Source organism: Lycium ferocissimum, chromosome 5 (genome assembly GCF_029784015.1).
Source record: "Lycium ferocissimum isolate CSIRO_LF1 chromosome 5, AGI_CSIRO_Lferr_CH_V1, whole genome shotgun sequence".
NCBI classification, from domain to species: Eukaryota; Viridiplantae; Streptophyta; class Magnoliopsida; order Solanales; family Solanaceae; genus Lycium; species Lycium ferocissimum.
Window position 1 is genome coordinate 53,483,358 of NC_081346.1, and position 11,014 is coordinate 53,494,371.

Sequence of the window (11,014 nt, forward strand, 5' to 3'; positions counted from 1 at the left end):
CAAACTTTCAGCAAAAGGGAATTCAATAGCGTTCCCTTGAAGGCTGTCTAAGTGCTTAATAGTATAAATGAAGAGTTTTAGATATTCGTACTTGAAATTACTATGTACATGACAATAATTTATTTTATAGATAATATATTTCTTATAAAATATTATCACACAATATTTGAGTGTTCGCTGTTATAGAGATGTAATTTTACAAAGAGTGTACCGCTATAATGAATGCCATTGCTGTTATAGGTAGAATGTTGTTATAGAGAAGTAAAATATAACATAAGAAATCGATTCCGGAGAAAATCAGGCCGTTACAGTGAAATGTTGTTATAACGAATGGCAATTATAGAGATGTTTGACTGTACAATGATTTATTCCTATTCCCAAAACATTTTACCAACAAAAATTAATTCATATTTCCATATAAATGAAGATGAATAGTCTGTTGCTAAACTACCACACTAATTTGGCCCAAATTTAGCCACACCTATAAAGAGACCACCATAACTTTTACTTGTAGAATTTTTGCTACCAACAATTTCCTGCCAATAATTTTCCCTCCAAAATACACTAACTTATGCTTATTCAAGTCAAAATGCTTTGTAGATTTGTCACAACCCAACCCACGGGTCGTGCGGGCACCTACCATATTACTAACCTAGTAGGCGAATCCTTACCAACTAACCCAACATTTAAACAGTTGCGACAACAATCTTTCAAAACTCACAAAATTAAATTAAAAGCTCTGTACAGACTCTGTTTAAAATACAATAAAACTGAAAAGAAATTCTCGGGATCTAGTGTAGATAGGTACAAGAGCTCCTATAGTACAGGAAGACAAAATAAATGACACAGCCTCTGACTGGAGTGAGATGAGTGAGGCTGTAGGAGAATGTCTGGTAAATCCACACGGCGAAACTTCAACTCAGACCTGCAACATATCTACATCCGAAAAGGGCGTAGCAAGAGTAGTATCAGTACACCACACGTACTGGTAAGCATCATAGGTCGACTAAGATTAGTTCACGCAACATAATATAAAGTCAATAAGATAAGCAGATACGTCAATGAACCTCAAGATTCTAAATAAGGGTTATTACACTATCCCCCCTTACCTTTCCACTCTCGATGTTCCCTTCTTTTATTCCCAAAATTTACCGGTATTCTACTAAATCACAACTGTTCCCCTCCTTTCATGCAACCTAGCAACTCTCGTCTCCACGCTCATCGTATACTCTAACTTCTACCCTTTTTTATTATTAATAAAGTTCACCCACTCACATTAATTACTACAATACGATGCACCTAGGAAAATAAATCACTATCTGACGTTCAACACTACACTTATCATATTTAAATCCCCTCTCCACCCAGATTCGAACTAAAAACATAAAATGAACAAGCAATAATAACGACGGTAGTACATGCATGTATAATGTAGAATTATGAGATGTAGTGCAATGCAAAATGCGATGCAAAGGGGCCCAAACACACTGTATATGCATACTATCTGATGTCATTCCTCAGTAGTCATGACCTGCAGGGGACCCATGGTGTCCACGTACCGCTCGTTCCGGATTCACTCCTCGGACCCGAGCACAAACCCTCGCTCCGGAACGAACCTTGGATGCGGATCCAAATCATATATATATTCTTCACGTATTCAACTCAACGACCACAAGACCAGATAACATAATGCCTACACTCAGCCTTCCCTGCTATATATATTTCCTCATAAACCATGCAATGCAATGCAACGATGCGATATGTCAAACCAATCATAATTCCTGCCCTTAATGGGTGTAATGCCAATCCAACTCAATATATGTTACATCTCTGAGATTTCGGATTGTAGCATTGTGAGTGGACTAGTGCGAGTTTTAGGTGAACATGAAGTCCTTAGGAGATTAAGGAGAGTATTTGATAACTTTAAGCACATACCATAAGATTTTGGAGTCATATGAATCGATGAAAATAAGTTCGTCGAAGGAAGTGAAATGCAAGTCATGTTTAGAAAGGTTTTCGCAATAGTTGAGCTAATAATTATTTAGTAATGTATTGAAGAGGAGCTATAGGGCCTCTTAGATGGTTAATGAAGTGTTATATAAGTGTCAATAAGGTTCCCTAAGGATTGGGAGTTGAACGAATCGACGCGAGAAAGTTTCAAAAAATTTTGGGTCGTACAACTATTTATACGGACTGTATAAGTTATACGGCCCGTATAATGGTCCGTATAACCATTCCAGAAAGGGTAATCCCATAGTGGGATTATACGGTTCATTTCTACAGACCATATAAATTATACGGACCGTATAAATGGCCATATAATCAGGTTGGGCAGCTTTTTTTTCTTATATATATATATAGACGACCCTTGTTCTTATTTTTCATTTCCCACTTCTCCCAAACTCATAAAAGCTCTAGAACCTTCTCCCAAGAATATTCCACTCAAACTCAAGAGAAATCAAAGATCAAATAGCAAGAATCAAGATATTCAAATGTTGGGAGACTCACTAGGGTTTGTAGGATTCAAGAATTTCTTGGATGTTGAAGCTAGGGTTTCATGCAAGTTGATAACTTGATCCAAAGATAATTCCTATGTGATAAAAGGTTAGCTTTCATGTCTATTTCATGTTATTAAGTATGCTTGGTTGTTGAATAACTTGGTTGAGCGAAGAAAGTAGGAGATGAAGTTCAAATGTAGATTTCATGATATTTTGAGTAGTAACTTAGCTTGGGTTATCATTGTTAGAATGTTATGAGTATAATCTTGTTATGAAGGGTAATAATGATGACAAGGAAGTGTTGTACACAATTGTGCAAAGGATTGATATAAAGTTATTGATATAAGTGGAATATGAGAATGACTTTTGAGACTTAATGGAATATGACTACTTGATTAGAATATTGTGGATGTTATTATAGTTGTTTGGGAGTTGTTTTGCAATATGGTGGAAGTCGATGAAATAGGGGAAATGCTGCCCAATTTTCGTTAGCTCATGAGTTATTCTAGTTTGAACTTAAGAGTGTCATTACGACTTAACCATGGTGTGAATCCTTTTAAATGTAGATTTCTCAAACTTTGGAGGTGAACGTTAAATAGTTAAGAAGGCGTAAAATGTATGTAAGGCTAACCTTTCTTTCTTAAGGCATGATCCCATTATTGTATTCCATAATGTCTTCCATGATGACTTCATTCCTAGAATCACAAAAGCTCATAGTTCTTGATATTCTCATGATACCATTGGTTCCATCCTATGATAGTTGATCCTCTAGGGAAAGATATAACGAAAGTGATGATGATGATGATGTTAACGATAATTATGCACTCCTATATATATATATATAAAGTAACAATAACACTGAGCCTTGGTAGGGCCAGGTATGTATAACACCGAGCCTTGTCATGGTCGGGTATATGAGACACCGAACCTCTATGGTTGGGTATGATACTACTATATATATAAGTGTATGTAATGAAAGGTTCCCATTAGAAAAAGGGTAAATGAATATGATGAATGTCGCTAGAGGTATAAATGGCTTTATCATTCTATGACACTTCTATCTTATATTATTTTTCATGCTTCTATTATGTTATTGATTATGCCTTACATACTCAATACATTATCCATACTGACGTCCTTTTGTTTGTGGATGCTACGTCATGCCCACAGGTGGACAGGGAGATAGACTTGATCCTTAGGTTGCCTTTCCAGAGACTGTTTAGAGGAGCTTCATTTGATCCGGAGCTACAGCTGTTGGTACTATTCTTTTGTGTACATATGGGCATGGCGGGGCCCTGTCCCGCCTATATGATGTTACACACTCTTCTTAGAGGCTCGTAGACAGTCATGTACAGTTAGATGTCTTTTAGCCTTGTTGGCTCATATTTTGTATATCATTTTGTCAACCTCGTCGGCTTATATATATGTATATGGGCATGTTTGTTGATGTTGATACAAAAGTGCCTTAGCCCAATGGAAATGGTATTATTGATGCATAGAGATTTTTAGCAGGCTATCTGGCTCACCTAGATATGATTGTGAAAGTATGATGAGAGGTGCCCGGCAGGTTAGCTCCGGGTGCCCATCATGGCCCTCCGGTTGGGTCGTGACAATATACTTCTTTCAATACAAATCTCTTGCTTACAAGGGAAAACAACCATATGAACATTCAACACAATCAGTGAAAAGACAGAAATCACCCTCTTCTAGGGTTGCATAAAGTAAACACAAAGTAACCCCCAGTGATAACAACACTTCCTATTAATAATAACTCATTATTACCCTAGCCATCATTTACATAATAATTTAGTCACCTTAAAAAGTATGTCCATCCAAACTCCATGTCCGAAGACCTAATCATGCAGTCTCCTGTCAACTTTAAAAATATATACGATTCGCTAATCAAAGTCTAACTAAAGTAAACCATAACCTACCTTCTTGACGAATAGCTAATCGAATCTCCATGAATTAATCGTCTTCTTGGCCTTCATCTGAATCCATGAGCAATAATATTCGTAGGGAATGGTGGGGAGGAAATTAGAAAGGTTTCTTTTTCTTGGTGTCAAGGGTTTTTCTTTCCTATGGAACCCTAGGAGCAGCCCTTGAGAGCCTTTTGTTGAAAAAGGAGAGAAAAATAAACTAAGTAACCAAAAACGGGTCACTGCCCCGCACGGACCGCTGCGGCGGTCGCTATGCCGCTATAGCGGTACCGCTATGGCGGTCCGCGTTTTTTCCCGGGCCCGCAATTTCTAATTCTTTTCGAAATTGATTTTTCCCACTCTCAACCCTTAAAACGCATCATGGAACTTGTTATTTATGACCCTCGACCTAGATTGGGCATGGTTTCGCGAAATATTAAATAACGACCGGACGGGTCATTACACCAGATACCAATTAAACTATCGTTCGTCTCCGAACGGGGTGGGGTGAGATAAGGGTCACCTCCCTGAGTCATACACCATGAGAAACAGAGGTTTGAGCCATTGCTATGGAGAAAGAATGAACGACAAAACAAAACAAAAATAAAAATAAAAAATTTCACTGCCACCGCTATAGCGGCCAGAGGACCGCAATGGCGTTACCGCTGCAGCGGTTGAAATGCCGCCGGCAGTGGTCATCGGGCAGAATCAAAAATAAAGGGTTGGGGAGGGGGGTGAACTCAGTTCACCCCTCCTACTTCCCTTATTCCCCATAATCGAAAAACCTCTCCACTGCCCACGAAATTCCTCCCTCCTTATACATTTCTCAACCCCTCATTTCCCTCCTCACTCCCTTATAACCACCCTAACCCCTTCCATTTACCAAAATACTTACACAAATTCTGAAAAAGCAAAGGTTTCCTCTATAACCCAAAGTTCATTTTTCTCTTGCCAGGCTTGCAGATCTCTCACCATTTCAAGGTATGCGCTCTCCTTTACTGACCTATAACTTGTCTATGGCTTTTCATTTAGAAAACTTCATGCTTCACTTGCTAGATTAGGAAGAAATTCGGTTTTCTAGACAAAAAATGGGTTTTTTTTTTATTCTTGGGGAGGGTAGTTCCTTGGATCATGGAGGGTTAATTTACATTCATAATGTCTTAGCAACACTTTATACTGAAGATCTGCTAAATATAGGGTAGTTTTATGTTGGGGTGAGATGATTTCTAGTGGTGCAAATTTTGTTGTTCTTGCTCAAAATTTTGGTAACTATGGTAGTTGAAATAGGGTAGGACAAGTTATAAAACTCGTGCATGCTATCATACTACTTGATCCATGACAAAAATAGGGAAACCATGGTGAAAATTTTGGGTTTGGAACAGGGTTGGGGTAGGAATTTTTCGGACTGGAGAAGGTGGACCGCTGCAGCGCAAGAGACCGCTGTAGCGATGGAACCGTCGCTGGGAGCGGTCCATCAAGTTTGGGAAGTGGCCGCTATAGCGGTGACCTGCTCGCTATAGCGAGCCCGCTACAGCGACAAAGCACCACTATGGCGACGCCTTGGCCGCTGTAGCGGCCATCTTACTGCTATAGCGGCTTCGCTACAGTGGCCATACCACCGCCGCCGGCCGGCTTTCGGCAATTAAATTTTTGGCTTTTTCTACTATTTCATGCATGGTCTATCACCGCTAACTCTTTTCACCACACTATTCTAACTCTGTTTTTTACCTTTTCAGGCTAACTCTCTTACTTTACTATGGCGGACCAACAACAACAGGGACCACAAGCATCCCCCCCCCATACACCAAGTTCCCCACCCATGCTTTAAGAGGCGTTACATGGAACAGCAGACCAAGGGCCTGCTTCATGAACGGGCTTTCATTATGGACCGGGTTGAGAAGTTGCCCTCGAAATTCTATTAGACTCTACACCGCATTCGTTGGGGTCCGTTAGTCGAGGATCCCGAGAATATCAACTGTAACTGGGTCAGGGAGTTCTATGCTATGCTCCCTACTGTGGATTAGACTGTTCCGGAGCCGCAGATTACCATTTGAAGAGTTAACATAAAAGTAGGTGCTGAGGCCAATAATGTTGTTCATGGGCTGCCCAAGCCTTCACAAGAAGAGCTTCGGGCTAAGGACGTTGAAGGTAACAGGCCTTGGTTGGTAAGGATGTTGGTACCAGAATCAAAGAAGAAGAAGGATACTTAGGTTGTCTCACGTTTGGCTATAAAGAGCAGACACTTTACTCCTGAGGCCCGAAGGTGGTAACACCTCGTTGCCCGACGGGTTCTCCCCTCGAGCAATACTACTGATGTCACTTACCCACGGGCCCTTGTGGTGGCTTGCATCTTGGATGGTGTGCCCGTGAATGTGGGTATGCGGGTGATCGAGGAGTGGCGGGATTTTATAGCCAGAGCTTGATGTTTCCCTCCCTGCCGTAATGTTGGGGTGCCCATAGAGCATGGGGACTGCTATGTGGAGTGCGATGTCGCTTTTGACCCTTTGAAGGTCAAGGGATCACAGGGCAGGGGCAAAAGAAAGAGGACTGGCTCGGATGACAGCGAGGACAGCGGTGGGCCACAGGACGGGAGTCAGTCACAGACCCCGGGTACTCTGGAGCGCATGGAGGCTGATATGGCTGCGGTGAGGGCGGCCATGATGGGGTTTGCACGGCCTTCCATGGAGGTCGGGTCGTCTAGCAGTGCTGCGGGTACTGGCTATTTTACTGCTGAGCAGATGAAGGGTTACATGGAGACCCAGACCAAGATGGGAGAGGCTGTGGATGCTTTGCAGGGCGCCTATGGATCCTTAGCTCAGGCCCATGTGGATCTCCGGGATGACTTGAACGAGGAGAAGAAGAAGAGACGGACTAGGGACAAGCTTTTTGTGAAGATGTGGAAAGGCATCAAGAGTCTCTTGAAGGCCCTAGTCCCAAAGGTGAAGCCTCCCAAGGTGACTACCAGAGATGCCTCCCAGTTCTCTTTCCTCATCGAGTCCGAACTTGGCAGCGAGGACTCTAGTGACTCGGAGGATGGTGGCAATGAGGCGACTAGCCGAGGAGTGGCTTACAGATCCTTCCCCCCTCCCCTTTTTATCAACTTTGGTTAGGATTTGCCCTTGTAGGGCTTTGATGTTTAGACGATCTGTTTGCTTTGGTTGTGTTTTGGCATGTTTGGATAATCCTTGTTTTTGTTGTTTTGGTGTAGGTGCCCCGATTTAAGGGCGCTCATAAGACAATTGCCCTAGTTGGGCGGATGTTTTTATGAATGTGTTTGCTTTGGAAACTGATTTTTCCTTGACTTGTTGATGAAACAAATAGGTTGGAAAAACAGGGGAGGAAGAAAATTGCTACTGGTCAAATGGTACCGCTACGGCGATCACTAGACCGCTGCAGCGGTACCGCTATGGCGGTGAGCACGCCGCTATAGCGGCCCTCGCAGAAACTCTGGGTTCGCTATGGCGGTCTGATGCCCGCTATAGCGATCCCGCTGTAGCGGTCCCCATATCTCTACAGCGGTGCTACAGTGCCAATGGCTGAATTTTTTGGTATTCCAGCTCAGATCGCATAGGGGTTTACTTAATTGCTTAGCACGTAAAAACATGGTTTGCACCTATGAGTATGAATGCGCTATTAACTTCAGTAATGGTCCCAGAATAAGCACCCAGTCTATAACACTAACATTACTACAGAACTTTCACTTGGTCACACAATTAATTACGCACCTACTTATAGAAGGTCTTCCTTGAGTCGACATAAAGAGATACCAATTGGAATTGACAGATACCAATTAGCCCGCCAAGATACCAATTGGAATCATCCAGATACCAATTGGATCCAACTAGGAGACGGCGTATTGGGGTGGCACGATTCTAAATAAGGGTTATTACACTATCCCCCTTACCTTTCCACTCTCGATGTTCCCTTCTTTTATTCCCAAAATTTACCGGTATTCTACTAAATCACAACCGCTCCCCTCCTTTCATCCAACCTAGCAACTCTCGTCTCCACGCTCATCGTATACTCTAACTTCTACCCTTTTTTTTATTATTAATAAAGTTCACCCTCTCACATTACTTACTACAATACAATGCACCTAGGAAAATAAATCACTATCTGACGTTCAACACTACATTTATCATAGGTAAATCCCCTCTCCACCCAGACTCTCAACTAAAAACATAAAATGAACAAGTAATAATAACGACGGTAGTACACGTATGTATAATGTAGAATTATGAGATGCAGTGCAATGCAAAATGCGATGCAAAGGGGCCCAAACACACTGCACATAGATGCTATCTGATGTCATTGCTCAGTAGTCATGACCTGCAGGGGACCCATAGTGTCCATGTACCACTCGTTCCGGATTCACTCCTCGGACCCGAGCACAAACCCCCGCTCCGGAATGAACCTCAGATGCGGATCCAAATCATATATATATATTCTTCATGTATTCAACTCAACGACCACAAGACCAGATAACATAATGCCCACACTCTGCTTTTCCTGCTACATGTATTTCCTCATAAACCATGCAATGCAATGCAACGATGCGATATATCAAACCAATCATAATTCCTGCCCTTGATGGGTGTAATGCCAATCCAACTGAATATACTTCTTTCAATACAAATCTCTTGCTTACAAGGGAAAACAACCATATGAACATTCAACACAATCGGTGAAAAGATGGAAATCACCCCCTTCTAGGGTTGCATAAACTAAACACTAAGTAACCCCCCCCTCCCCCCCCCCCCCAAGGATAACAACACTTCATATTAATAATAACTCATTATTACCCTAGCCATCATTTACACAATAATTTAGTCACCATAAAAAGTATGTCCATCCAAACTCTATGTCCGAAGACCTAATCATGCCATCTCCCGTCAACTCTAAAAGTATATACGATTCGCTAATCAAAGTCTAACTTAAGTAAATCATAACCTACCTTGTTGACGAACAGCTAATTGAATATCCATGAATTGCTCGTCTTCTTGGCCTTCATCCGAATCCATGAGCGATAATATTTGTAGGGAATGGTGGGGAGGAAATTAGAAAGGTTTCTTTTTCTTGGTGTCGAGGGTTTTTCTTTCCTACTGAACCCTAGGAGCAGCCCTTGAGAGCCTTTTGTTGAAAAAGGAGAGAAAAATAAACTAAGTAACCAAAAATGGGTTACTGCCCCGCGTGGACCGCTGCGGCGGTCGCTACGCCGCTATAGCGGTACCGCTATGGCGGTCCACTGACCGCTATAGCGGTCCGCGTCTTTTCCCTGGCCCGCAGTTTCTAATTCTTTCTGAAATTAATTTTTCCCACTCTCAACCCTTAAAACACATCATGGAGCTTGTTATTTACTACCCTCGACCTAGATTGGGTATGATTTCGCGAAATATTAAATAACGACTGGACGGATCGTTATAAGATTTCAACTTGAAAATTTCAATGAGAAATAAATAGAAAAATGGATTAAGTGACTAAAACGCCCCTGAACTTGACACGTTTTGCAACTTCAGTCCCCAAACTATTGATGGACTTCAAGACATCCCTAAACTCGGCTACATTGGTTTTATTACACCCCCGAGCTCATGACCCGGAGTGAGTGTAGTCACTCGCGGGTCCAGCTGTAATAAAAGGCTTATGTGGCCCTCCACGTGTAAAATATTAATGCCATATGGCATTTTCATCCTATGTGTCCTCCAAATAGATAAATTATATTTAAAAAACAATGTAAAACTGTTTTTTTAATATAAAAAACTGGAACAATGCAATATTTATTTTAAATCTAGAAAATTTGATTTAAAAAAAAACTGAAAAACTACAGTTTTAATTAAAATATCTGTAAAAAATGGATTTTAAAAAAAATGAAAACTTGATATTTTTTTAAAAGTGTCCTAAAAAATCCAGATTTTCATTATTCTTTTAAGACACTTCTTTAAAAAAGAACTGGAAAAAATGATTATTTTTTTAAAAAAATAATCCTGGAAAATTATATTAATTTTTAAATCAAGAAAAAAATTATCAGTTTTCCACTTTATTCTTAAAAAAATCTGTATCCAATATTTTAAAAAAGTCCAGGTTTTTTAATCATGAATTCAATTTTTCAGATTCTTTTTTAGAAAAATGGGTTTATTAGTTTTCCAGATTTTTAAAAGTCCAGGTTTTTTAATTTAAAAAAATCGATTTTCTAGATTTTTTTTTTAAGAAAACAACGGGTTTCTCAGTTTTCAAGATTTAAAAGTTCCAAATTTTTTAATAAAAAAATCCAGTCCAGATTTATTTTTAAAAAATGGGTTTTCCACATTTTAAAAAAAAATTATTTTTTCTGATTTTAAGAAAATATACTTTTTAATGAATTTTCCAAAATTGATTTTTTTTATTTAAAAAAAAAATGACTTGGAACCTCTCACGCTCCTGTTGGCGTGTGACTACACTTGCTATGTGGCAGCTCGAGGATGAATTAAAACCCATTTTCCCAAGTTTAGGGGTGTCTTGAAGTGTAGCAATAGTTTGGGGTCTAAAGTTACAATTCGTGCCAAGTTTGGGGGCGTTTTAGTCACTTAAGCCTAGAAAAATTGAAATAGTATAGAATGTTCT